Below are 23,367 nucleotides of genomic sequence, written 5' to 3' on the forward strand. Positions count from 1 at the left end.
ACTGATTTGGGTCAAACCAGTTTATGAAACTTCTGTCCCAGACCCCTTCCTGGTTTAAGTTAAATCAGAGTCCCTCAGCATCCCAGCATGCCTTGCAGCCCTGGGCTGTGCTGTGCTGTCTGCTCTAGCAGAGAAGGGGTGGGGGGGAGGCAGGGACTACCCCTCAAGGCAAACCCTGGCTGGGGTCTGGGGCCAGGGAGGGGGCTAACCCCCCTTTCCCCAGTACAGAGCTGCCCTGCCCCGCTGAACTTACTGACACTTACTGCTGGCTGCAGCTGTGGACTACAAATCCCAGAGGCACCTGGATGCAGGAAGAGGAGGTAATGAGTAACGCTGCAGAGTCTTGCTACTGTGACTGTGGACCACAAAACACAGAGATCTCAGGGGCAACAGGAAGAGGAAGTGACTACACACCCTATGCTGGCTACATGCCAGAGAGGCATGCTCTAGCTCCCCCCAGGTTCCAGCCTGAGCCACTGCAGGCATGTGACTGCATTTCCTGAATCAAAAGTGAATGCATGTCCAGTTGTTTCTCAATTTAATCTCTGCAGTTCAGACTAACCTGCAAAGACTGAACTGATTCAGCCTCGGGCTTTTTGACTATCTGGACGTAGCCTTAAGGTGCAACATGCAGGCAGTCATCAAAACCAGGCCCTGCCGTCATGTTCACTTCCCAGGCCCACATTGTGTTCATGTGCAGGACAGGAAGCGGCAGTCAAAAGGTGCCGTGAGTCAGTAGGAAACAACGGTCTGGGGCTCCATCTAGGATGACTAAAAACACGACAACAACAAAAAACCTCCCAGCACGGGGCCCTCCAGAAAACAAAGGACATTTATCTATATATAGACATGCTTTAGCAATGGCCAGCACCATCTGTTAAGGGGAGGGGAGATGGGGAATTAAAAGAGTATTCTTGTATCTGCCCAAAATAGGGAACGAGGGGATAAGCCTCTCGTAGTGAGAGGAGGAGAGCAGGGTACTGGGCCTCTGAGCGCCAACGCACCATCTCTTGCTCAGGGGTGTTACTAAGTCATTAAAGCAGCAGAGTGGGAGTCAGGCGTCCTTGGTCCTGTCAGCACTCATTAGGCATCATGCAAAATCCTTGTGCTTATGTTACAGGGCAGCCGTGAACCTGAACTGGCTAATGTCTGGAAAACTCTCTGGGATCCCTCATGGAAAGCTGCTACAGAGAGACAGCACTGTAGCTTTATCCTTCCATTACCTGCCTTTGTGTTACGTATACATGCATCTATACCTACCCGTGTGTGTGTGCACATTATAATGTATATGCAATAAGTAACATAACACGCATCTACAATCCACAGATACACCCCCACACGCATGCGCAGGGTCCAGCCTCATTTCTAGGACAGGCACAAGAGCCCGCGAAGGAGGATGCCAGCTGTGTTGGCAACTCCAGCATCTTTAAAGGGGTGGAGTGCAGGAGCTTCAAATATTACTCAGCTTAACCAGAGCTCGGCTGAAGTAGGGCCCCTTTAACAAGCTGGATGCTCTAAAAAAGCTTGAATCACAGCGAAGTGATTGTGTGACCCACAAGATGCAAGCAAATAGCCGTGTAATGCACAGACACGTGTGCATGCACTTGCACACGCGCAGAAGCACAGACTAAATCTCATCCTTCTCATGACAGAGGCAGCACTTGACCTCAGGGACTTTGATGTTTCTTTTCTTGCTGCCCCCTGCAATTAAACTGCACTGAAGACTACTCCAGAAAGAGAAGACACGTCTTTCCTGGACACACAGGGCTGGCACCAATTAACTTGGAGCGTGGGGACTGTCTGGTGGGTTCCTTCTCCTCCACCAGGCAGTGTTAGTTTTATTTCACGTATGTTGTGAACCACTGATGCGTGTAAGGCGTCTCACACGCCAAACCTGCGCGCGCTCGTCACTGACTCCAAACCCAAACTTGATGACTTACGAAAAAAGAAACCTTCCCTGCTGACTCCTCCACCCAGAGCAAACAAGGGAAATGCCCCATTGATTAACAGAGCCACGGGCTGCCGAACGAGCCTGGGGGGTGGGAGACGCAGCCTTGCTGCGAGCTTTATTGAGAGTTTCTTGACGCTTGGCATTCCTCCTAAAGCCGCGGCTCCTGGAGTCACGTGACTATCAGGATCTCCACGTCCTTTTTTAATTTCCTAGTCCCCCTGCTTGTGGAGAAAGGCTTGGAAACGTGACCCTTTTGGGCTGCAGATCCCCAGTGCAAACAGGAGGAGCACAAGGTTTACTATTTCTTATCATTTCTTCCCCTTCACTCCAATCAAGGGATTTTGGCCGGGACACGCATGAGGTCTGAACACTGGGGCTCACCCCGCTGGGACGCTGCTTAGACTGCAACGTCCCTGCAGCAAGGACTGTGTTTCTACAATGACCCCAACTCAAGACAGGGGAGGAGCTGACAAGCCAGGGGGGCATCAATGCTGCTGGAAGCCCCTGGCTGACCATGCAAGCCCCCGAGCAGCAGACACGTTCCCCTGGGGCGAGCAAGCCCTCTCATTTTGGTGAGCAGATAACAACGCAGACACGAACACTGGGATTCAAAGGTCTCATTGTCGGACTGGCCTGTTTTTTTCCGCTGAACAACACGGTTCCCCACTGCGAGGTAACCAAAAAGTGCCCAGTCAGCACTGGCAATCCGTGATTAATTTGTCGCAAGCCGCTTTGCTCTCCGCAAACGACAAAGCTCATCAATTCTCATTTTTATGGATGCCGTTCTGGCCAAGGGCGCTGGCTGGCAAGGGGCTGGCACGTGCGGCAGGCATCCTGGGCCACTACCTGAGGATGCTCGCTGAAGCGTGTAGAAGCCCAGGCCTTGACGCCATCTGCCTGGGGTTAACCCCAATTTACCGGGGTGGCCTCACTAACTCACTGTCTCTAGGATGCAAGTGCACACGCACACACTCCAGATACTCCTACTTACTCTGTGCAGCAGCTCACCATGCACAAACAGCTGCAAGCTGGGACTTAGCAAAAAGGCCCCTCTTCAGCCTCATTATGAAAAAGCTGCCTTGAGGTGTTATTTGGAATGTGGTTAATTAATTCTCCAGGTCCTCGGGGAGCTCCCGGATGAAATGGAGCCTGCACCAACACCGACCCGACAGCTCGGTAACACTGTGTGCAGCAAGCAAGCCTGCCTCTGAAGGCTGTGAAGGCTGCAGAGGGGAAGTGCCCGCTCCCAGAGTCACGGAGAGGGGAAAGCGCCAAGACCTGGAGATTCCTCAAAGAGCGGTCCAGCTACTGCCACAATGCAAGGCTTCGCCACAGATTCATCACATGACCCAGGGCAAGTCACTTAACTTGGAGCAAAGCAATTGTGGGCTGTGCTCTGGACCTAGTTAAGAGCTGCCTCCTTACTCCGACGAGCAACAGCCGTGGATACACCTCGACACTACAGCAGGTAGCGCCAGTGATGCACCACCCAGCATTTCTCCTTGTAAGTCAGTACTGAACTCACAGCCCAGGACGTTAATGGAGAAGCTGCTGCTGAAACATAACCATGGTCCACGCGTGCTCATGGACATTCAAATCCTACCTTGGGAGGAGCTGGAGTTGCTAGCCTGGCTCTCCTGACCAACATCCACCTTAGCTTGCATTCAGCTTTTTCAAATTCCCTCTACAGCCTTGATGAGAGCGGACTTCCCCTTGGCTTTGCACCTTTAACTGCGTGCTAAGTGAAGCCAGCCTTCTGCCCGAAGGGGCTCCTTCAGCCTTGCCAGTGGCGAGCATTGAAACACAGAAGATCCCTGGTTCCCAGCAATATCCAAGAGCGCATTCCTGCCTCTTTCTGCGCAACGCCAGCTGGGGGGAAAGCCTGTGCGATGCATGTATGCACACCACAACTAAGTGGCTGGGGCTCAATGCACTGTCCATAACAGACGGCCCTGTTTCCTCCCCACGTCTGTGCCATCATTCAAGCGCTGTATGTAATATCCTGGCACGGACACCAACTCGCCACTTTGCAACCGATCTAGGGGCAGAGATGCCAACACGTCCATCCGCCTGTGCTTTAGAAGGGAGGAGTTTGCAAGATGCGTCCCAGCTTCTTGCTGGCGACATCAAAAGTGAATGGCCAGAGACTCCCTAAGAACATGGCTCTCTGCCCACCATTTTCAGGCATCCTCGTTCCCCTCTTCTTCCTCCCTTAGGGACCGCGCCTCTGGCCACAGGCCCAGACTCACTTCAGCTGGTGAACCCGCTACTCGCTGCTCGTCTGACAAGAGTTAGGTCTCCCGTGCAACCGGCACTACTGACTTTCATTTTACCTTGAAAAACTAACACATAGCGAATTAAACTCTCTTCACCTGCCCAAGCCCAGTGCTGAGAGTCTACCAAACAGGCTGCGCGGTGCCAAGATTTAACAGCACTCCAGTCCGCCCTTCTCGCCGCCTTTGCATCAACAGGTCTCAAAATGCCGGGCAGGCATTCATGTCTTCAGCTTCCCTCAACCCCCGTGAGCTGTGCAAGGGGGGGTCTACAGGAACCACTGCATCAAGTACTGCAACGCCGCAGAGCACGGCAGCATCTCGACAGGGCGCAGCAGTGCTACACACCTGCCTAAAGCAGGCAGCAAAGGATCCTGGCAGCTTATGGGAGGGGATGGATGTCCCTGAGAGGTCACTGACACACCCCATGCTGCACAAACACTTGGGAAAAGTTCAGGGCAGGCCCATTAACACGCAAAAGGGACAGGCTGCTCAAATTCTTTTGCTGGCGCTGTTTGATCATTCTGGTTTCCACATCTTTGCCATCAATCTCTTGGCTGCAGCCCAGCTGCTGGGCGTCCTGTTTGCTGGCTGGGAGCGGAGTGGGCGCGCGCTTCCCATCCGGGAGAGCTCCACCTGCGCTTGCCAGGCGCGCACCTGCCCGCAGAGAACACCCCTGTCCCCCGCGCTCCCGATCGCAACCTGCAGCCTGACTCACCGCTGCTGAAACAATGGGCTCCAGCTGGCCACGAGGCTGCTCGTGTCCAGGAAAGGGCTCTGCTCTGCACTTCTGGAGCGGTTCTGCTGACTAAGGCCTTGCTCATTTCCTTCTCCGGTGCAAAAAGTCTGGAAAACAGCCTGGATCCTGCTGAGCCCCGTCCAGCTTGTCTTTCCAAGGAGCCCAGCGATAGGGACTGTAAGTGCCTTACGGAAACGTAAGCCCGTGCTACTCCTACCGCCCATCACAATGCTGTCTGGATGCCTGGTCACCTGCTGCACAGGGATTTCCATGCCAGTCAGGTCCAAAGGGCCTCCCATGAGTTGTCTCCATGTGCTGGAGGGGGAGCATGCCCCATGCCCCGGTTGAGAGCTGCAGCGCAGAGCGCCCATCACAGACCCGCTGGGCAGTGCACGCGTCCTGCTGCTTTTCGACTGGGGCCTCTCGGTCTGGCTTGGGGAGGACCCATGGCCTTTCAAGGGGAAGGGGCAAAGGGAAGGAACAGGGAGTACGTGTGGTTCAAAGGCTACCCCTGAAGGTGCCAAGCCAAAAACTGTTTGTGGCACAAACCTGGGGCCCATGTTTTCACTCATCCTCCCCCAGACCTGATATCTGGAGGTGCTGAGCACCCACCATCCCGGCGAGGTCAGCGCCTGAGCTTTTCAAGCAGGTGTGGGGGATCGAGAGCTGAGGCACCCCCACATTGGTGGCTGATTCAGGAAACACGGGCATCTTTCCCCCCTCCCGGCAGAGGCAGGAGCAGCTCTTTGGAAAAAGCGCTGCACCACAGTGGGCGATTGCATCTTAGATGATTAAATCCATCATCAAAATTACAGATGCCTGAAACGGTGGAACTCTAAGCCCGCCGCAGATGAGGGCGGTGCCGTGCGATACCCTGCAGAGCCAAAGGGAGCATTTTGAATAAGAAAAGGTGTTATTCCTGTCACTTTAACAGCAAACGAGAGCTCACAAAATTACCGAGCGCTTCCTCTCCCCGCACACGATCTTCCCGGTCTCTGTGATACGCACCCTGGGGCCACGCAATCCGAGGAAGCTGCTATGATGAAAAAGAAGGGAAAAAACCACCAGGCGCTTGCACACACGCAGCAGCTTGGGCCTGCTGGGGAAGGAACAGTCGCACACACACGGCTCCCGGGAGCGCGCAGGGAGCTCACCATTTTCCTGGAGAGCACCGAACTCCCCTTTGTTTACCAATCCGCTTTTGCACCCGCTGCACAAGTGTCTCCTCGTTTTAATACTGTCAACTAATGAGGCCACCCGAGGCAACGCGGCCTCTTAGGAGTCTGTCTGGGTTGTTGTTTAAAGCCTGAGTGTGGAGACGAGCGCTGAGGTCATTCCCGGGGACAGCAAATACTAATTGCTACAAGCTGGCTTGTGCCTGGGGCCCGCGAGAGCTGGAGGGGCGCTCAGCACAATGGCGCCGTGCTCCCATCCTGCCGTGGGTGCTGGCCACGCTCTCGGGGCCCAGCCCCAGCTGTCCACACCGGCCCACGGAGAAGCGCCGAACCGCCGATAGCTGAGAAGCAAAAGACAGCGAGTGGAGTCAAATCAATTTGCCTCTGAACGTTAACGTGACTATTAATTACCACTTGCCCGGCAAAAACGAACGGTTGGAAATGCCAGGCTGCGATTTAATGTGAACAAATTCAAGCACAGCCGTGACCTTCCCCTCCGCCTGACGCCTGCTGCTTCCCGCGCTGCGCCCCCCCCCCTCCCCGAGCCTCGTCCTCGGCCCCCACGGGCTCATCTCGCGGGGGCAGCACCAGCATCCCGATACGAGGGGTGATTCTCAGGCCGGGCCCCGCAACCCACCGGCTCCCACGAGGGGCTCGACTCAGGGTCGGGATTCGCTGCTTTTAATCTCTCAGCTGTACAGATCATGGGAAACACCCGCGATCCTCACACCTCCATGAGTCTTGGGTACTTCTGGCAAAGAGCAAACACCACAAAGACGAAGACAGCCCAGCCACGCATCATTCTGCAAGTGGCCTTTGCCGTGGTGCCACTTTTCTCAGCTCCCCTATCTTGGATTTAAATTCAGTGAGAGTCGGTGCAAACCCCGATGCAAAGCAAAACTTTCACTGCTTTTATTTTAATGATGCAGACCCCAGGTTTTGCTGTTTGCTTTTTCAATCTTCACCTTCCTGCAGTGCTGGGAGCCCAGCAAGGGGGATGGGGACCGACTAGTGATACGAGAGGGGGTGCCAGGCGAGGGAAGCCTTCTCACTTCACTGCCCTCCTGGGAACGAAAGCGGGAAAGGAAACAAACTGCACGAATGGCGACGGATAGACCTGGCTTGAAAGATCCCAGCCAGGCTCAGAGTCTCCGGAGGCACCCACGATGCTAGGGAAGCGCAGGAGGAGTTTTACCTCAACTGCCTTCCTTCAAAGTCAGAAATTATGGACAGCTGCCACGAGCATACCCACCCGCAAAACCCCAGCGTACACACAAGTCCTCGGCCTCTTCCACCGTCTCGGGAATTGTCCACCTCATCTGAACTCTCCGAATTGCGTATAGAGCATTTTGCTCGCGCAGCCCATGCCCCCCTCTGTACATGTGCATGTGTATGTACGTACACGCTGACAAATCCAATCTCGTGCCTCTTTCCCTACAGGCTCACGGGGAACACCACTCAAGCAAGCTGTTCTAACACGGTTATTCCCCTTGCCCTTCCTGCCTCCCTCCCTCCTGGTGAACATGTCTGGAGAAGGCGTCTTTCCTTGGCTGAACACAGAGGCTGGCTGGAAGTGCAGCTGCCTCTGCCCCCACAGGCCGATTTCACAGGAAGCAGCACAAACATCTGCATCGTGGAACTGGCTGCTCAACTCGGTCAAATCCCAGCGCCGAGCAAACCGAGCCTCCGGACTGCAGCCGTGGCAGGAGGCTGTAACCACCGGCAGCTCTTCAAGGAAGAAACAACCCCCCAAAACCCAAACCATGAAGTCAAAACGCTCTAAATAAATCACTCGCTTTTCAAATCAAGAGCAAGGTCCGGAGGGTGCAGGAAATCAATACCTGGTGCTCTCCCACTCCCTGCCTCCGTAACAAGCTCCAAGGTGGTGCTGGAAAGAGGGAAGCGAGAGGGCACTTACCTAACTGTTCTGGGGATGGAAAAACCAGTGTGCGGCAGAGGAAGGACGCTGGGCTCCCAGGACGCTCAGCTCTTCCGAGTCCAGCACGGGTCCATTTTCTCTCGTTGCAGAGCCCCGATGCCCACGCTCCCTGTGCTCTGCCTTGCCTGTATGAGCTGATTTCTGAGCCGCCTCCTGCTTTCCAACTCCAGCACTGCCCAACTTCCTCTGCAGCTGATAGCCGGATTATTAAAGTAAACTGACTGCTGCCCTTTGTGAAGGGAGGTGCGGGAGAGCGAGGGAAGCCCAGATCCGTCCCTTCTTTTGTAATTCAAACCCTTTCTTTAGCTTCCCTGATTGGGAGGAGAAGCATCTGCTCCCAGCCTTTCCCCAGCTGCCGAGGCGCTCACGCAGGTACTGGCTCTGGTCCAGACTGGAGGAGCCACATTGCAAATCAAATTTACGTGACAAAGCAGCTCAGCTCTAATTAAACGTAATCTAGCCTGCTTTTGTATCGTCTATAATTAGAGCGGTACAGCAAACACACGGGGAAAGGAGCAGGGGGACCTGCCCACGGCTCTGCGGGCGGGCACACGTAGGCGCGCTAGGCTCTGCACGCCTCCCAGGAGCTAAAGACTTCCATTAGGCCATTAGGTAATAGACTTCTGCCCATTTCCAATGTGGAAATCTCCATCACTGCCCAAGATAATCGACTGATCAACAGCAATAACAAGGGATTTGGTTGCTCCTGGGGGAAGGCAGTGTCAGCTCAGGTTTCCAAGCTCTCCGTGAGAAGCGGGCACTTGCCCCTGAAATCCATCAGTAAAGCATCGAGACTCTTGCCCATGCATTTGTGTGGGGATGGGCAGGCACATTTTCATCATGTCCTGACCGTACTTTAAGAGCTGGCGCCATACAAGTGCGGGGTGCAGGGGCCTACTTCCCGCTGTTTGTAATTCACCCTTTAAATGACAGGAGGTGCCACCAGTCCAGGTACGGAGCGCTAACTGGACTGGCATGCGCCAGGAAAAGCCTCCCGATGGGAGGAAGCGTGGTCTTGTGGTTACAGCACTGCTCTGGGGCTGCGGGTCAATTCTGGCTCTGGCACAGCCGGCTGGTGTGGCCATGGTCACTTCTCTTCACCTCGCTGTGCTTCTGCACAAGGGGTTAATAATATCTCCTGTGTCTGCATGTGGTCTGTCTCGTCCGCTAGGACTGTGCAGTGCTCAGGATGAGGACAGTCTCTGATGGCACGTTCCTATTTAATGGGGTGGATGAGAAGCCCAGCGCATGAACTGCTTATGTCCAAGGCTTGGGAACCAGAGAAAAAACAAGAGCAGCTTGAAAGTCCCCTTCCTTGTCCTGCCTTGGCTGCCGCTGCCCTGGAGTGGGGACAGCCCCACTTACATCTGGTCAGCAGAGTGCGAAAGGGAGCCCCGGTGAGCTCTCACGAAGGGCCTAAGTTAGTTCCCCTCTCCAGGAAAACCCTGTTGAAACCCAAACTTTTCCTATCAGCTCCACCCGGAGTAGCAACGAACCGTCAGCTCTAGTGGCAAGACAGGCTGCCGTGCACCACGGTTTAATTTCCTAATGCAGTCCAATGGCCAGGCAGGCTGTCTCCGCTCAGAAGATTTTAATTCACTCCATCAATTCAGAAATTACAGCCAAGGACAAAAGTGGAAAAGGAAAATGGACTATCCTGCTCGAGTTCCCACAATCATAGACTCACAGACAACAGGGCTGGGAGGGAGCTCATGGGGTCACATCCAGTCCAACCCCCCGCTCCAAGCAGGACCAGCCCCAACTACATCATCCCAGCCAAGGCTTGGTCTACCTGGGATTTAAAAGCCGCCAAGGATGGAGACCCCACCACCTCTCTGGGTGACCTGTCCCAGTGCTTCACCACCCTCCTCGTGAGAAAGGTTCTCCTAATATCCAACCTCAACCTCCCTTGCTGCAGCTTGAGCCCATTGCTCCTTGCTCTGTCACCTGCCGCTGCTGGGAACAGTCCAGCCCCATCCTCTTTGGACCCGATCCTTCCCTCCCCCCCAGCAGAAGGCAAAGCCCGCGACTGTCACACCTCCCAGCTCAGGCATCTAAGACCACCCACCCCCTTGGTGCTGACAGCCGGTTGCTGGCACTGCTAGTTTGTCTTGCACCTTCCACGCAAGCTCGAAGGAGGAGGAAGCTGAGACTCTGACTAGGAAACGACACATCCTGCCACAGGGAGACTGCTGAGCAGAGGTGCTGGGGGCTGAACTGCCTTCGCCTGGAGGCTGGAGCTGGAAGGAGAAAGCAGCCGAGGCGTTTTCTGTTACGGCATCGCACAACGTCCTGACCGGGCTTCAGCAGCTGGCGCGAGACTCCCGGCTGGGCCCAACCGGCGCTCCACCGTCCCGCCAACCTCGACGAGGCAACTTCCTAACTCAGCGCGTGACACTTGCAAGGCACGTGGGCGTGCGGGCCTTCGCCTCCAACTCGTGTTTAACCTGAGCTCAGTTGCTCTGGCACCAGAGCCCTGCCGTGTCCCAAGCTGATAGACAAGAAATAAAACCGTCTTTGTAGATACTCACAAGGAGGCAACAAGGGCAAGAAAAGGTCAACTGAAAAGGAAACAACATTTCTGAGGATGCATTTGCAGAATGACAAATGAGAAGAAGCCAAGCGGGGCCTGCAATTCTTGCACCAACCTAGCAGCAGACAGGCTAGAGCCTGTTCTCGCTGAAGTCAATGGCAAAGCTCCCGCTGACTTCCGCTGAGAGCAGGATTAGGCCCTCTGTAAGCAGCTCGTTGCCGTTACCGTCGACTGGCACGGATCTGGAATGCTACCAACAGGGCATTTCACCGTCGAGAAGGAAGTAACAATTTCCTATTAGCCTGAAGAGCAGGAAAATCTACTGGAGTCATGAAGAGCGTGTATAAATTATAATTATTTGACCCAGGTGCTGTGAACACAAACCATAGCTACAATTCCAAGCACAAGCACATGCAATTAGCATAATTTACGCCGTAAGTGTTAGGTGTTCGAGGCATGCCGTTGCTTCGCCGCGATTAAATGGAATTGCTCAGAACGACATACAAGCAGCCTTCAAACCACCGGGGAGTCAAAATGTCGACGGTCCACAGATGGCCCGCTGTTTTCTTCCTCAGATGGGTGCCTGCTAAGGAAGGGGTTGCACCGACATGGAGAATGAAATCAGATGGGAATTGTCTAAGCCAGTGGGTTTTGACCTTTTTTCATTCGCAGACCCCTAAAAAAAAGTGAATGGAGGTGCGGACCCTTTTGAATTGTAGGTGTGGGTATTTCCATGCTTTTGATTGGTCATAGTTGTTTTTTGCAGCCCCCTTAGACAGTCTACAAACCCCCAGGACTGACCCCTGTCAATGTTTTGACTCCCCAACACTTTGAAGGCCCCTTGTATATAATTTTCTATGTGATTTACGCACTGGTCTAAGCCCTTGGGAGCTGGGGGTTACCAAATATAGCCCCTGGCATGAAAACATGCAGCCAGTCTAAGACTTCCAGTGGCAACCACCAGCAAAGACAGGCTTCTCTTATTCCACCACAGTCCTTTCTGCTTCCAGCCTTGCACCCTTAAGCGATCGCACCGTATCCCTTGCGCATGGACTACGAGCTCACTGCAGAGCCCGGCCCAGCGGGACTCAGCCCGACACTGGCCGCGAGGCACCAGCGCAACACAAGAGAGGAGCACGAAGGTTGGGGCGGACAGCTGTCCCCGCGTGCAGGTAGCACACAACATGCGCGATGGCGCTGCTGTCTGAACACACAGTGCAAGAAGTCAGCTTCTCTTCTCACTTCTGCTGTTGTGAACTGATGCACTTGGTAGTTACACGGACGTTACCGACATACTCAGGACTCATCCTGGTACAGCCCGGCAGGAATTGCCTCCATGTCAGGGCACCCCCCATCCTAGGACCCTCTCCCAGCCGCTGGTGCCACAGCAGGTCCAGGAAGAAAGTGCCACTCATCACTCTTTGCCTGGAGGCAACAGTTAATTTAGAACAAGTCACTGTCGAGATGGCAGTTTAAAATCCTCTTGAGGATTGCCCCAGGAGAAGATTTTGTCCTGCTTCTCTGTAGCCACTCTAGGTTTCAGCTGAGCCTCTTTATTTTGGTTTCAGAACTTGCTAGATATTAAAAATAGAAATGGCCAACTAGGTTATATCGAGTGCATTCCCCGGCCAAGGAAGGATCGTCTCCTTCAGCCTATTTCCTGTGGCTTTCTATAAATCACAGAAATTAGTGATGGGTAAGAACTGTGAAGTCAGCGGGTCCGCGGGCCCAGGCCCCAAGTTTTGTCCGTTCTACCTTCATCTCGGTAGGAGAAGCTGCTAATTTAGAGCCCAAGAGAACGAAGAGCCTCTTTGCTTTCCCAGCAGGTCCTCAACAGATCTGAACCCACAGCCCTCCCCAACAAGCTGTCTGCTGACCAGGACTGCTCCCTAAAATACTTTTTTTTTTTCAAACAAAATTTGTGTGTCCCCCCAGTCAAATTAGCCAGATCCGTTCCAAACCCATGCAAATCATTCAAGAACCATATGTAGCCCTGCTACCGGCCAGCATCCTCCACCCCGATACTTCCAAATCCTTTGGTGGGCATCCTACAGGCAGGCCGAAGCCCGGGGGCTTGGGGCTCAGATGCCCCCGAGTTCTCCTCGCCCCTGGCCAGACCGCCGCAGGAGCGAGCCAGGGAGGAGTCGCCCATGTCCATAAAGGCAGCGTGTAGTCGAGATCCTCCCGCTGGAAGGCAAAGCGGGAAGCTCTTGTAGGGAGTCCTGCCTGCAAGCAGACAAGGGAGCGACCCTGCACTCCACAGTGCCATCTTAATCGCGTTACCTTGGTCAGGGCGCAGCCCCCTGCCACGTTCGCGGTTCTCCCAGGCCAGTAGGAAAACCACCTGGTATCTCCCCTGCCAGGTACTCCCCGGATGGGGGGAGGTAAATATGATCCCCAGGGAGGAATTAAATCAGAACAAGCTACTCGGCTTCCTTGGGGGTTGTTTCGCCCTGGCTGCAGCCTTTCCCGGGGAGGACCTTGGCTGAAAGCATTTCACCTGGAGTCGTCCATGCCTTTTGCCAAGGACTCTTCACGGAATATTTTGGAAAGCAATTACCTTTCAAATGTTGATGCCTTGCTGTTGACAATGGCTGACATGCCATTTATGTAAATTCGGAGGGTGCTTAAAGAGGGTGTTTACAAGCAAACCATTCTGTTAAAACTCTGCCTTCATAGCAGATAACAAGGCTAAGACAATGACAGATTTCATTCCTCTAAGCAGTCAGAATTAGGCTCCTTCCCATCCCGGCGTCCCTGTGTTTATCCAGAATGCTGCGAGAGAGCAGGCACCAATATGCAATTAATTGGCAGTCTGCGAGAGCATATTGCCGAAAGATAAACAGAGTGGGTGATTGTGTCATGTGTAAAATGGCTGAGCGCTGCAGATGTAGAGCGCTGACCCAGTTCAAAAAAAGTAATTTTTTGTCTTCTTGAAAAATAATTGTATTTAAATGACTACAGCTTTGCGCGCTCCCTCTGGCCTTCAAGTGTTTTGTGTGTGTAAGCCGTTCCAGGTTTCTTCTCACCCTGAAAGTACTTGGGTAAAATAAGAGTCTATTGAAAACTTTTATTGCTGATGCCAGTGGAGTGTTTCATTGGGAGGAAGTTTTTCACGTGGTAGCGCATTAGGATGTGGTGTTAATGGCCTTCATTAACTACAGAGAGTGTTTCGCAAGCGGGAAGAGAGGCAAGGTGCTGGTCCAGAGAATCTCGCTCCAATGCGGAAGCAAATGAACAACACAGAGATGGGATGTGCAGAGAGCGCGAGGGAGGACATCAGAGCTCGAGGACAGCAGAGGACGAATGGGCGTTATGGACGGCTTTGGAGGAGGGGAAGGGAAGGTCTCATGTTGGCAAAACAGGGGATGATCCCAAGGCCTAACCTGCTCCAGCTTCCAAACCTGGGGGGCACCATGAAAGAAGACACGAAGAGAACATGAATCTAAGTAAGAAAGGAAACAAAGGAAGAAACGAAGAGGGAAAACTGAATGAGTTTTAAGGGAGGGGTATTGAGACGGAAGGAGTCAGAGCCGAGATGCAGGCTGAAGCCAGGGAGGACTGTGGGGAAAAGCAAGATCCTTGCAGAAGGACCTTGGGGAGAAGGAAAAGAGGGGGATTGAAACTGGGAATCATTGTGATACACTGCAGGACACAAAAACCCCAAAGAATATACTGATCTAGGCAAAGTCAGGAGCGTGTACAAGCACCTAAAACTGCAGAGGTTGTGGAGCTAGTGAAAGGATTAATCAAGAGGAGCGTATGCAACATGATCAGAGCAGGAGCAGATCTGGCCGAGGTTTCTGGATCAAGTGGATGGCAGAGATGCCAAACAGAAAAGCCGCTTGCTTGAGCTTGTGTGAATCTTTACACCTCGTTTTCTAGACTTCTAACAATTCTCTGCAAATCACAGCAGCTGCCCCAATAGCCACTAGGTATAATAGATCATGAAGGAGCTGGCCACCCACACCTATGGGTCCCTTTTCTGAGGGTATGTGAAAAATCACAACACCGATGCAGGTGATACAGAAATCTCTTCCAATTCGTTTTAAAAGGGCCACTACTGCCATTGTCACCGTCCTGCAGATGCCTAGTCCCAGACCCGGCTCCGAAGCCCCACGGGGATGGATGCTGCACACACACAGGGCACAAAAGGATGTTCTCGAACCAGATCAACAGGATACGCTGGAGCACTCCCTTACCCCGGCAGCCCACTGAATAGGAAAATGACTGCGGCAGAACTTCGTTTTACCGACGAGAATCACCTTTTGCCTCCCCCTCAGCTCAGAGGGGGAAACCAGCATGGTCTTCCCCCTGCAGCGCGTGGTCTATGGGCTCATTCTGCTCCCAGCTAAACCGGTGCCTTTCCAGGGCCGCTCCACACCCCCGGGAGCCAGTCCGGTTTTGCTTTCCGGGCTGTAGGCACCAGCCCAACGCAGACGGGTTTGGCTTCCAGATGCAGGGTGCACCTACCCCTGTTGTGTGCTTGGGGTTGTTGTTGTTTGACTTCATGCAGACCAACGTTTTCCTACTGGGATCCCCGAACAAAAGGCGCAGACCTGGAACTCCAGCGAAAGCAGCACCCGATAGTCACGCTACTTACTGAAGTGCCCGAGGATGGCAGTAAGCGCCTTCCCCTCGGGCCGTATGTCTCTGAAGGGGTTTCTGACCACATCCGAGTACGTTCCCGGTCCCGTTGTCGTCCGCTGCGTGACATCTGGGCTGTACGCATGCCCCACGACCTTGCTGGCAGCAGGTCGCCAAATCAGCAAAAGCCAGAGGCAGAGGCTAATGTACAAACGTGCTTTCCTGAACCGGGGCCTAAGACTTTCCTCGCGTCCCCCTGGTTTTTGGCAGAGGGAAGGAATCTTTTTTTGTCTCGTGTCACGAGCTGCTTGGCAGTGCTGAGGTCTGCTTCAGTCTCTCATGATTTTCCTCAAAGGAATGTACTGCAGTAGCCTACAGTGTTTGATTTTTCAAACCACAGCGAGTCAAAGGCTGCCGAAAGGCCTGCCTCCAATTCTGCTGCCCTCTGCATTTTGGGCAGGGCCACAGGAGCCCCGTGGCACACTCACGCCTGTGGGCACAGCGGCAGCAAGAGGACACTGAGGCACAGCACATGGATTCACCACAAGGCTGGGCTTTTTTGTTTAAATATCTGAGGCCCGATCCCTTGGCAAGAGGCCACGGGGACAGATTTAGGGCACCTTCTGCCTCGCCCCATCCTTCTCCTATAGCCAAAAATCGACTCTGAGGCTCAGTACGAGACCAGGACTTTCAGTGACCGTAGCTTCCCATATAGCAATGGAAAGCATGAGTGAAATGTGCCCATGTACCACAGTGCCAGCAACCCCATGTGTGTACAGGGAGAGAGTAATTTCTGGAGGTCAGCAAAGCTGCATGTGCTGTTGAAATACAAATACAAGAGATAATTTATGGACCAATAATAATTAATGGAAATAAGCAATAACCCAGTAATTATTATAATGCTCAGCACTTGAACGCCATCACCTAATTAGCCTGCCCAACACCTTTGTGAGTTAGATATTGTTCTAATCCCTATCCTACCGGTGGAGAAACTACGGAGGCCTGCAGAAGGTCAGGGGATGTAAATCAAAGGACCTAAATTCCTGATGCTCAGTCCTGGCCCCAGACCACACCTCTTGAGACTGACTTTATAGGAAGAGGGAGGACAGCGGAGTCCTTGTCCGTCACCCAGACCACTGCAGTGGAAACCCAGATCCGGTCTTTAAGGGGAAGTGTGTGTAGGTGGCTGATTGCAACACTGTCAGAGACAGCTGTTAAATCACATTGGACTGAAACCCAACGTGAGCCCTCACCCAGGGCTGTGGATGTGCCAGCGCAGGCTCAGCTTGATTCACAGGAAGGGATGCCATAATTCAGAAAGGGCAAAGGCTAGGAAAATTTCCAAGGCAGACTGAAAATGGATGCCCTCTGTTCCCGCAGGACAATCAGCTGCCTTTTCCAGCTGAGGGATGAGGTGATCAGAAAGGCCAGGCGGCAATGAGGAGGAAAGGCCTTTGCACTCATGCAGGGCTGACGACTAGCCAGAGGCTCCTGCCCCCCGCTCAGGAAGGAGAAGTATTAAGCAGAGAAGAGCCTTCAGGAAAAGCTGAGCCGAGTCTGGTCCTGCAAGATGCCAAGAATCCTCCGCTCCCTGCGTTCAGCGGGGACCCGCGATGCCCGAAGCCTCGTCATGTGGCGCCGTCCTGAGCTGAAGCCCTACCCATGCTCCAGAAGAAAAAGGCCTGTTAAACACTGGCCCAAGAACCGTGCTTCAACTGAGTCCTGGTTTCTGCAAGTATTTGGCTCGCTTGATAGCACGGCAAAAAAGGAAGCAAGAGGACGGCCAACCAGTGGAAAGCCTAAAGATCTGGGTGTTGAAATGGGTACCCATAATATAGAGCCTAACACCTCGGGGATGTTAGCAAAGAAGAATTATTTCTCCATCAAGCTGCAGAATATACCCAAATCCTGACAGGCGAGGTCTTTTGTGGGTGATCTCTTTGGTTGGACTAACTGCATGTTTGAGACAGAGGTGGACAAGCTTGCGAACGCAGTGCATCCTTCAAATCCTGACGTAAGCAGAGGCCTTGCTATTCCGATACAAAGCAATGACTTCAGATTTCCACGGGGCCCATTGGCAGCAATCAGCAACCTTACTGAGGACAGGCAGAGAGAAAACGACGGGCTGGCGATACAAAGTCTGTCCAACAGACCTGTTCCCAGAAGACCGGGCCTAGGACAAGACAGATGTTCTGAATCCACTGCACCTCTGCTTCGCAGGCCTCGGATCCAGATGTGGAACAGCTGGGGGGGCAGTTCATGTGATATTCCTAGGCAGTTGTGGGCTGTGCATCCCTGCTCTTTGGTGATATCTCTGTCTCAGAAAGAAAGGGAACGCGTTGTTCGTGCTGCCAAAGGCAATCTCAAGTCTTGCAGATGACCAACCATCAGGGCTCGGGGGGACATTTCGAACTTGCACTTTTCCTGACGGTTCCCCAAAGAGGAGGGAGTGCACACGCGCTAAAGAAATTCAAATACGGCGGGTGCTCGGATTTGGAAAGGAGCATCTCTCTCAAGATTTACTTACCTGGATATGCAGCGCACCCAGACACTAGCATCAGGTAGGACATTTCCCTCCAACGCCTGGGCACGAACCACAGAAACATAAGAGGCCATTAACCTGTTACTTTATCCCATCACCCCACACAACTCAGTGGCTATCACTGTACAGGAATGGCACTGGACTATTTACAGACATGTATACATTTCACTTTGATTGCTGTAAGCCCTTGGGGGGGAAACAAAAGCCATCTACTGACAGGACTATGTGCAGCTAACTTGACAATGCAAAGTAATTTAATAAAGCGCCACTCCAAGAGGAATACTGTGATGCATGCCTGCAGTTTGGAGAATAAGCATAACCACCGATCTTATTTGTTAAGGCAAGTTATCAGTCATAGGATCACAGACAACGGGGGCTGGAAGGGAGCTCAGGAGGTGACATCTAGTCCAACCCCCTGCTCCAAGCAGGACCAGCCCCAACCACATCATCCCAGCCACGGCTTTGTCTAGTTGGGCCTCCAAAACCTCTCTGGGTGACCTTTTCCAGTGCTTTACTACCCTCCTGGTGAAAAAGTTTTGCCTAATATCCAACCTCAACTTCCCTTGCTCCAACCCCTTGTTCTGTCATCTGCCCCCACTGAGCACAGTCCAGCTCCATCCTCTTTAGATCCACCCTTCAGGAGGTGATGGCTGCTATTCAATCCCCCTCAGTCTTCTCTTCTGCAGATTAAATAAGCCCAGTTCCCTCCACGTCTCCTCACAAGTCCCTGAACCATTTTCATTGCCCTCCACTGGACTCTCCAATGTGTCCACATCCTTTCTGTAGTGGGGGCCCAAAACTGGACACAGGACTCCAGATGTAGTCTCACCAGTGCCAAACACAGGGGGGAAAATCACTTCCCTCAATCTGGTGGCACTGCTCTTACCAGTGCAGCCCAGGATGCCGTCAGACTTCCTCCCAACAAGGGCACGCTGCTGCTTCATACTCAGCTTACTCTCCATTGTCACCCCAGGTCCTTTTCTGCGAGCTGCTGCCCAGCCAGTCGCCCCCAGCCTGCATGAGACTGCTCTGTCCTAAGCACAGCACTTTGCAGTTGTCCTTGCTGAACCTCATGAGATTTCTTTTGGCTCAGTCCTCCAATTTGTCTTGGTCACTCTGAATCCCAGCCCTGCCCTCCAGCGTTTCTACTACTCCCCCCAGCTCGGTGTCATCTGCAACCTTGCTGAGGGTGCATCCATCCCATCTTCCAAGTCGCTGGACCATCTTCCAGGTCCAGTCCGCGTGTCTGTCCACCTGTCTGTCCGTGCATGGCTCAGAGTGTTGATGCCACATCACCACCGAAGGGAAGACCCGGCTTTGTTTTACAGGACCCCCGCCGGAGAGTCAGGGCAGAGGCAGAGGTGTTCACTTCATACGTGTGCACCTTTCTACTAGCTTGGCTCGAAAAGGGAACATGCCAACGCAAGCTGCTGAAGGGAGGCAACGCGGAGAAGAAAAATCCCTGAGCAAAATGACACGTTGATAAATAAAGTCAGCGGCAAGTTCAGTGGAGGTGTATGCACTCCGAATGCCAACAGCGAAGGGATTCAGCAGAAAAACCAACGTGAGTCTGGAGAGGGGCATCTGGGTCACTTAGCTTGTCTAAAAACTCCAGCAGGTAGGAGCAGGCTGGCTACTGAAGTTTGGCAGAGAGAGTTACTGCCACTGTAGACAGCTGCAGGCACTTTTTTATATTCCTTTACCTTGCAAGCTGTAAGCTCAGAGCCTGAATTATTCAAAGCCTACCCTATTGACAGCTTGATTGAAGCAGCGGTGCACACGCATACAGAGGCAGCGGCTGTAGTTTTCCACTATGTATGCTGTATTCTGCTTCCTAAGTGCATCAAGTAGACAATTACAGTCATTCTTCATGAGCCCAAAAGGTACTGCCGCGGAGCCACAGTGTGCCCTGGGAAATAAAGGCCTCTCACAGAGGCTCCCTCTCATCTCCAGCTCTTTAAGACAGAAGATCTGGTAGATGGGCAGCAGCCAACCCCTTTTGGAAGGGAATACTGTCTACAAGATGCATTGCTTTGATTATCCTGTGGTCTCACCCACTGGCTCGGATTAAATGACAGCCAGGCCCTGAAGGAACCCGATGATCAGAAATGTTATTTGGAAGGATTCCCCGGCTGTGTCACACCGTAGGCAGGACACAATTCACTAGGTGCATTGTGGGGAGATTTTACATGTGCAGACAAAAAAAAAAATTAAAAAAAATAAATAAATAAATAAATAAATAAATAAAAATCAATAGCTGGATGCTATGCAGCGGTTGTGAAGATGGGTTTCTGGGCACCCCCCCGGCACAGCCAGCTTGCCATCCGCTCACCAGCTCCCCTTCGCTCTGGCCGTGGCGTGGGGTGGGAGGCAGACAACTCCCAAGAGCAGGAGACACATCAGCCGGGGAAGCAGCTTGGCTGAGGACAGACTTCTTCTGGCCAAAGACTGAAAAGACTAAAGGAAAAAGATGTGGTAGAGATGTTGGAGAACCTTGCCCCAGCAATGCCTGACAGACTGACACTTGGCCACCTTTCCATCAGCTGTCCAGCTTCTCCAGACGACTCCATAAAGGACACCCCGACCTAAGGCTAGGAAGGCGCCTTACCAGCCGCAGCGCAACACGCACAAGCTGATCCGAAGAAAGTTGCTGGGATGAGATTCCTGCCACTCCAGATGTCCAGCCCGAGCCCCATGCACCACTTAAGCCCTACTTAAAGCCACAACGGATGCTTTCATCCTATCCCTTCTCCCTCGTTGGGCTTAAGCAGGATTTGCAGGTTTCCTGGCCCTATCCTGGCCCTTTGCAGAGACGCGAATTTTCCTTCCATTGCTGAACAAGCCCAAGGAGAGAGCACTGAAAACCAACAGCGGTACCTGCTCCCAGCTATGCCTTTTGCCATCAAGAGAAAACATTTCTCATTAATCCAGGCTAAAGCTGTTCAAGTGAACGTACCACTTGACAGACTCAATATTTCTAATGAGAGCTGACACTGCCAGCGCTGAAAATCAGATGGGGAAAAATCATCAAACAAGGAGACTAATTAAAAAAGCATAACTGACACTGGTAAACAATGGAAAAGTTGTTGCATTTTGTTTTTTAAACCAACATCTTCATCCCCCAAACACAACACATACATGTACGCACCAATGCCTCTATTTTTTAATAAGTCAGACTTCATTAAAAGGAGCAAAGAGGTTTTTCTCGATGTCACATGTGCATGTGCGCGCCTGTGGGTATGTGCATGCATATTATAGTATATATAATGTGTGTATATTATATACGCATTAAATATAGGGAGGTCTGCTGACATACCTAGCTAGATGCATATGCATGCACCCACACAGACATGAGTCAAGGCACAGACACAAACTTCATTTGCGATGTTCAAAATCTCCCAATGCCTCTGAGCACACAAGAGGGGAGTTGCATGAAACCAGAGTTTCATGGGAGAAGCGTGCCCAGGCTCGGAGGAAGTGCCATCATTTATGTGCTGGGTGCTTGCTGCTTTAGCACTCCGGTGAGGACAGGAGATAGCAGAAACACCTTCCCTCCCCAGCTCCCTTCACCCTCAGACAAGCAAGACTTTCGTATCTGCTATAACTTGTCCTCTGCAGACTGCACCCATACATGGGGACAGTCTCATTTCACCGCTGCAGAGACACCTGCCATTTCATGTACCAAGGCAGCCTGCTCCAGAGGAGACTCACGATGGGGGAGACATTAGCCCTATTGTAGACAGCACAACATTCCCAAGATTTCACCCAGTTCATATCCCGAGACTTCACTCTTGGTGTCTCTTGGTTTATGGTTTTATGGGTGCAAAAGGAAGACGCTGGCTTCTTTACTCTTCATTTCATCCAGGAAGAGCACATACCAACTGCAGAGGCTTCCTTGGCCTGATGAAGGATTTTTAAACCCAAAGCTTGTAAAGAAGAATTTTTCCAACTATCTGAGTCGGTCTAATAAAAGAGATCACATTTACCCAAGAACCTTGTCTGCCTCCATCCTCAGGCCAACACGGCTACAACCTGCACCCCTGTAAAGGAAGACACCGTCTCACACAAAAAAAGAGAACTGACCGTAAGAAAAGGGATAGCACACGCTTATCATTTGACATTATTCTTACATTGCCGTTATCATCACCAAGGAGAATTAAAAGAAACAGCCTCACCAAGTCAGCCAATATGAAGATGGGATGGTTTTTCAATGACATTGAGAAGCAAAACATTCATCAATTTGACTGTTTTGAAGGCACTGTGGCCCTGGGCTCGGGAGCCAGGAAACCAGGCTATAATCTCAGCTCTGCTGCTGGCTGCAACGGGATTGAGACTCAGTTCTCCGCACACGTTTCTCCCCCCACGCAGTGAGGACGGTGATGAAATTCTCCATGAAAACTGAGGGCCTATCAGATTTCAACTGGCTCTCTTGATTCACCTTCGAGAATTAGGGATGGTCTAATGCGCTGAGCCTAATTACGGTAAGCATTGTTATAACCTCTCTGCGGCACACTGCTACCCAAACTAACGTGCACAATCATCCGCTTCACAGATGCAATTGCCTTCAAATACACCAGGTACAACTCATGGAGCCACTTCTGAAAACTGGCCCTGATATAATTATGCAAGTGGCACTTCTCTGTTGCTAGGGCTGATGCTAATGTTGCCGGAGAACAACTTTCCAGAACAAAGTGTGTGAAGGCTGCAAACAAGCTGGATATACTGTTTGGCAAATCAGAGCCTGCGGCAGCCCGTTAAGACATCTGTGCCTATTGTGACTATGATTAATCTCTCGGATGTGCTCCCAAATTCAAGGCTTCAAAGGCCCTCAGCTGTATCCAAGCACTGCATTGAACTCCTATGCCACTGGGAAATGAATGGCTCAAACTTGAGGCCATGGAAGACAATGGCAAAACTCCCACTGATTTGAACTGTACAGGAACAGGCCATCCATGGACACAAGCCTACCAAAGCCTACTGCAATCCCCCCATTTGCTCCTTTTTCAGCTGCCATCACCCCTCATCTGCCAAAGATTTGTTCTTGGCAAGGCGCTCTGGCTGCCGGGGTGACCCAGGGGCGCTCCAGTTTCCACAGCAATGTCCAGACCGACCAGAAGCATTAGCAGAAGATCTGCGTCTGGGCACAAAGGGAAAGGCTCCTCATACGCTGCCTCCCCCGGTCTCGAGAGAGGAGAGATCGAAGGCTGTGTTGGGCCACCAGCTATGCGAATGCACACATTGCTTGAGATGGGGCTGCCGAGCGCCTTGAGGAGCACAGGGAACTGGGGAGGGGATTATGGCACTTGACAGCTACACTGTGGGTTTAGATACAGTCCTGGATGCTTTACAGTGAAAGTCATCATCACCTCCTTACAGCTATAAGTGGTCTGTATGAAATGAGAGGGGTCCCAGCCTGGGGAAACGGGTCATTACATCATCTGTACATACCCCCTTGCTGGTCCGAGAGGCCAAGGAGCGTGAGCCAGAGACAGGAGGGCCATGGCCTGTCCTGCGCGGAGGCACCTTAAGCTCCAAAGCCTCTGGCTCGGCTCTGTTGTCTCGCACTCTTACCCATTACTCAATCATTTTTTAAAAATTCATAGCGATGTAACTCAGTAACATGAGGAG

The 23,367-nt window shown here is 52.4% G+C and overlaps 1 protein-coding gene across 9 annotated transcripts in view; it reads right to left on the reverse strand.

Moving 5' to 3' along the window:
* DAB2IP (DAB2 interacting protein) overlaps positions 1–23,367 on the reverse strand; it is a 263,142-nt gene that overhangs the window by 84,172 nt on the left and 155,603 nt on the right. Inside the window, exon 1 of one of the 9 annotated variants that reach the window (XM_090021174.1) lies at positions 8,057–8,346. The exons of the other annotated variants lie outside the window; for them this stretch is intronic. The gene's annotated coding sequence lies outside the window, so the exon portion shown is untranslated. Of the gene's footprint in view, positions 1–8,056; positions 8,347–23,367 lie in introns of those variants that run through there. 9 annotated transcript variants of the gene reach the window in all.

The sequence above is a fragment of the Crocodylus siamensis genome, chromosome 11, assembly GCF_052110815.1.
Source record: "Crocodylus siamensis isolate JL-2025a chromosome 11, ASM5211081v1, whole genome shotgun sequence".
Classification (NCBI taxonomy): domain Eukaryota; kingdom Metazoa; phylum Chordata; order Crocodylia; family Crocodylidae; genus Crocodylus; species Crocodylus siamensis.